Source organism: Cnephaeus nilssonii (assembly GCF_951640355.1).
Source record: "Cnephaeus nilssonii genome assembly, chromosome: 6".
Classification (NCBI taxonomy): domain Eukaryota; kingdom Metazoa; phylum Chordata; class Mammalia; order Chiroptera; family Vespertilionidae; genus Cnephaeus; species Cnephaeus nilssonii.
The window spans coordinates 101900245-101906104 of record NC_137077.1 but is presented as its reverse complement, the minus strand read 5'-3'; the positions used below and the strand labels follow the sequence as shown (position 1 = coordinate 101906104).

Genomic DNA, 5860 nt, shown 5'->3' with positions numbered 1-5860 from the left:
TACGTCTTCCATTGCAAATTGTTCATTGTCAGTGTCTTCCAGTCAAGGGGAACCACACAGTCATCAGGCAACGAAGATTATGTGAAAGAAAAAAAAGGGGGGGGGAACAAATTTTATCTCTACAGTCATACAGATTTTTACCTTAAATGTGAAAGTTTACAAACATGATATCTGGACCACCATAATGGTAAAAGCCTAGTTTTGAAGATATTTTAGGTAAAGCAGAAATTAGTTTGTCTCAGACCTCTATCCTCTATTACTAAATACTATCCAGACTCAATGAAAATGTTTATGTGAATCTATATGTAAAACAATGTGTATCATAGTTCATGTTCTCATTAAATAGAACTATAAATATCCTATATAATAAAGAGGTAATATGCAAATTAACCCTCACACTGTCACAAGATGGTTGTGCCCACAGCGGAGGCGGGGTTCCCATAACACAAGATGGCTGCACCCACAAAGGAGGCGGGGTTCCCTTAATGAGCGACCAGCAGGGACCTGAGGCTGTGCCCCCCGCCCAGCGGGGCTTGACGGGGGACCTCAGGCTGCACCCCCAGCCTCGCGGGGCTTGACAGGACTTCAAGGTGCACCCCCCACCCCGGTGCTGGGCCAGGGGACCTCAGGCCACACCCTTTGCCCGGGGCCAGGGGACCTGAAGGTGCGCCAGGGACCTGAGGCTGCGCCCCCTGCCCCGGTGCCAGCCCAGAGGAACTCAGACTGTGCCTCCTGCCCTGGCACTGGGCCAGGGGACCTGAGGCTGTGCCCCCCTCCTGGCAGGGCTAGACAGAGGTGAGAATGGCCAGGTCTGGATCTCACCCAGTGGGGATGGGGCCAGCCGGGTCAGAGTCTCACGTGATTTTGAGGCGCACATGGGTGGGTGGGGACTTGACTCTGCGTCCCGCAGTGCGCCCCAGATCCTGACAGGAGGAAGATTTTCATATACATTTTACTAATTTTCTTTCATCTCTGACACTTCTATTATAGAGAAAGGGCAAATAGCAATATTAAAATATTTCCTCTAATTAATTCCCATTTAATGTGTATGAATTTCGTGCACCGGGCTACTAGTATAACTAACTATATAAAAACCGGTACTGTCACAGGGCATAAATTTTCAGTAGTTGTCCTTTCCTGTGACATGTATAAACCATTGTAACTATAGCAAGTTGTCTTGCAAATTGCTCCTTCCACATGAGAGTGTCTAGGGGAAAATCCTCACAAACAATTAAGATACTCATAAACAAGTCCACACCAAAGCACACAAAATATTTTTCCTATACTCACATATCTCTAACTACACATTGGTAATTTGGTTTCCTCGGGTTTATACTGGTATATGGCTCTACTATATAATCCTATTGTGTCTACAGAACTCCTAATACTTGATTTGTTTGAGTTCCCTGCCTTATTCACAAGGCCACTGGTCATAGAGAGACCAGTGCTTAGATTGCCCAACCTAGCCACACATATCATTTTACAGTCTGCACTTAGTTTTCTCCTCTCCTTTTTAAAGAACATGCCATTTCTAAATGTGAAATTTCTTTCATTTTTCTTTTAAGCCACATTTGTATAAACACTGCTTATAATTCACTTGTACAAATAAGCCATCCCAGACAAAACCATAACTCCATATTCTCTTCCACATCCCTTTAGCACTGCTAACCTCACTCATACAATATTCATAAGCCTGTCATTTATATTTTCTATGTGCAATAATTTTGTTTTGTATTAGTCTTGTCTCCTCATTTAGAAGGTAACCTATTTGATGAATGAGGTCTATTTCTTCAAAAAAGCTTTCCAAAGCTTAATTAATGGATGCTTGATCATTATGTTAATTATAATGGTATTGTACATTCAAGAAAGGAGAAACTTTAGCATCTGTATGCTTTCTGGTACTGATCTAAGGCAGTGATTTTTAATTTTTTGGGGGGTCATGGACCCTGCTGAGAAGCTGATAGAATCTGTGGACTTTCTCCCAGAAAAATGGCACAAAATTACACAAAAATTGTTGCACACAATTTCTAGTATGAGCCTTGGACTAGGATCCCTTACCTAAAATGTTATCTTTTAAAATTCCCCAAAGCAACAAATGCATTTTATTTTTTTCAACTGGTGTGGTTCTTTGGTACATCTTGGAGGACAGACAATTGCAGCCAACAGTTAAGATGTGATTATCCACAAAGTTTACAAAAACTATAAATGTGGTGCTAGAACTCAAGGGCAGGCTGATAATGGGGAACACCTGGCCCTGAGACTTAGTCCATCATGGGTCTGAGCTGTGAAGACCACCTTTGTCCAGAACAGCAGAAGTTTAGGGGCAAAGTAATAAACTCTGGAAGACAAGTTGATGCAGACACATGGCCCATGCACCCTGGTGGGAGCAGAAGAGAAAGAATATCTGGAAGACACAGAAGAACTGCAGGGCTTGGAATTTTGACCTCTCACCTCTTACAACTTTTATTCTCAAGGAAGGAGACACGTGCAATTGCATAAAATCACTAACACCTGCAATTGACTTACAGCTAAGGCAATGTTGGCATATGTGCTCCATTTCTTCTTCTTTTTTAAAAAGTTTATTTCATTTTTTCCATCATCATTTATTCCTTCTATACCCTTTTCCACCTCCACTGCCCTATTCCCTCCCCCCACCATGTGCTCCATTTCTTAAGACATTTAGCATATGTCTTAAATATGCTTATTATTTAGGATAAATTTACCTCTAGTTTTACTTAGAATATTAAAAAATCATATTTTAACTTCTTTTATTTACAGGTGGATTTTTTATTTCCAAAAAACAATCTTGAGAGCCTGAAGGAACCTTTCAAATCATCAGTCAGAACGCTTTTTAATCAACTTTTCAATGCCCTTCTCAGATAGTCTTTAAATATTAAATTTAACTATTGCAGATGATATTTTTTCATCATTTGATCTTTACCATGCTCTTCTTTACTATTCTCATGACTACATGCCATATTATGACTAAGAAAGAAAAGGGCATGTACCAAACAAGGGACATGTAGAAAGTAGAAAGAGTTAAAAAACAACAAAAAGCAATCTGCCTTTATTTGTTACATAATCACTGTTTTCCCACCTTTTCCTTCACACGTCCTAGTTTCTATTTAAATTGAGGGTCCAAGTATTCTACATGCTCAGAGACATTCAAGACTACTGGTCACAGAGGTGGGACAGGGGACACAGTTCTGAAGGTCAAACACCATTTGCTGTGGTCTTCCACTTCCACTCCTGAAAAGCATCACAAGATCAATTAACCAAATGAGATCACTAACTCAAAGTAGAACACCTGAAAAATTATTCGTATATGTTAAACTGGACTTTTTATCTGTAGCAAATAAGCGCAATTTTCCTGCTAGAACTCCAAGGGATCCACAAAGCCTTACTAGTTGAAAGGCAGCTCAAGTGAATCAAGGTCAGTGTTTGTTGAATCTTGGTTTTCCTCAGTTTGTAAGAACTGTAATAGCTTAGGTTCTTCCCATGGGTTCAGTTTTTCCACCAAACCTTTTATTTAAAAAGTGAAGATCAGAAGTGTTCCTAAAAGATTACAAAGTATCAGATGGGCCGTTTAACATTTCTGGAGAAGTAAAGCCTGTGTCATTTAGCTTATTATCTACTCTTGTCTAGATTTGAAAGTTAAAAATGGTATCTTCCTTGTAAAAGATATCTTCCAAAAGCTGGATGTAGATTGTAGCATAGGAGAAGGAGCAGGGTTTTTGTAAAAATATACATAGTGCTTTAGTCTGTTAAATGGCGGGTAATGAGAGTCAAATTTTCCACCAACATTTAGAGGTGGATCTTTGATAATTTCAGAGTAAAACCAGGATAGATGATGATCAGAGGTCATATGGTATTATTCATTCTTCTCTTCATTATTTATTTCTGAAATTCTATTTCTTCTTCCAAAATAAATTTTAGCCCATGGCTAAATGTTAAGTCGCATTTATCCCTTTCTTTTACATTGATATGACTTTGTCTCAGTAAATTAAAGTTTGGTACCAAATTGAAAGTCCTTTTTTGGCCTCCTCTACTGTAAGACACTCTTTGGGATATGCCCAGTTTAAGCAAGCAGCCTCCAGAGATACTTGTTTCTGTTTCTATGATTGAATCTGTGTTCTCAGCTGGAGGTGACAAGCCTTCATTTTCTATCAATAGCTTCTCCTCTGTTAATGTTTCTGGACTGCTTTCTGGTCCCCATGCTGCTTCAGGAATGGAGATCAGTTGAACCAACTGGCCCCTGCCAGCTTTTGCCATCTATCTTTCTTTGGTCTCTGTTCACAGGTAAACTTATGAGGTCCCTCAGGCCGGCTACCAGAATAGGGTTATCCATCAGAGCTCAGCTGTAATTCTTCAACAGATAAATTATTTGAGGGGGAAAAAAAGCCCAATTGTTTTTAGTTGTATTTACTTCTTGTTCCTTTCCTAAAACTTTATCTGAAGTTCTGGATCCATACTGACAGCACAGAATTGTGTCTTTCAGAAGAATTTTACCTACCATCTCTTTTGCATAGATGAGCCTGGAGTTTCATCAGATTGGTCCTGGATGTCTCATACCATGGAATGCACATTTCCAATTTGCTTTTCTACCTTTGTGCTAGAGTAGCCATCACTAGCTACACAGGAAAGGTCTGAGTAACTGTCAGACAAGGAGCAGAGTTCTTCTTTGGCCTCAATGACAAACTTAGAAACAAGTCATCACCCTTAGAGAGGTAATTCTTTGGTGTATTGGCCAACTCAATTACAGACATACTATTTGGGAAACTGTCATAGGCATTTATGCTTTCCCATCTTTCATCTTTATTGCCATTCCCTGAATCTCCCAGTTTGTTTCCCAGACCACCAGTGAAAGTACATCCTGATTCTCTTTTCGTCACTTCCAAGTCTTCCCCTTCACTCTGTGATCGGACCTGATTTACTGGCATAAGATAACCTAGGGTTTCAAATGAATTTACTATGGCTGCTGGAGGCAAAGACCTGCAAGTAGTTAGCATAATAAATGTGAGAGGTCCATCAGAAGGCTGATGGACTTTGGGCTTTAGCAAGGGCTAAAAGCTATGCACTGATTGATTTGTCAAGACAATGGTGGCTGAAGGCAATCTCCTAACCTGATAATCCTTTATTGTTTACCAAACCTTACCATTAAAATGACTGTTTGCTTTGCTAAAGAGCAAATGTATATTCTAGTAAATAAAAATCGATGGGTCTGGACATTCGGGGAGCCATTCCACTATAGAAGGGACTCCACCTGGTTTCCCCCACTGCCTTCCAAATTTATATTTCTTGTCTAGTATATCCATTTGCACATGGCCCCTTCTCCAGATTCTGTTTGTTTTTTTAAAATATATTTTATTGATTTTTTACAGAGAGGAAAGGAGAGGGACAGAGAGCCAGAAACATCGATGACAGAGAAACATCGACCAGCTGCCTCCTGCACACCCCCCACCAGGGATGTGCCCGCAACCAATGCACATGCCCTTGACCGGAATCAAACCTGGGACCCTTCAGTCCGCAGACCGACGCTCTATCCACTGAACCAAACCGGTTTCGGCCTTCTCCAGATTCTGAATCCTTGCTGCAAAAGGTTGCAGCATTTCTGGCACCTCGAAACAGGGACTGAAGAAGAAGATTCGCTGGAGCGAAAAAAAGAAATTCACCTGGAGAGGTGAGGATCACCGAAAAGGTGGGGAGATTCACTGTGCGCAAAACTTGCACCAAGCTTTGGAAGTTGTGATCTGAAGTGGGTGGGAACATCTTTTGTTTCAAGCAAGGCTATAATGGGGAAGAATTCGATTAAAAGGCAAAAATATCATTGTAAAGTTTTAGCTTGTATGCTCAAGAATAA

The 5860-nt window shown here is 40.5% G+C and overlaps 1 pseudogene across 1 annotated transcript; it reads right to left on the bottom strand.

Moving 5' to 3' along the window:
• Positions 1-3403: 3403 nt before the first annotated feature.
• Positions 3404-4272, bottom strand: LOC307101140 (annotated as a pseudogene). Its single transcript has one exon. The product of its transcript is annotated as an uncharacterized misc_RNA (transcript).
• Between the last annotated feature and the right edge of the window lie 1588 nt (positions 4273-5860).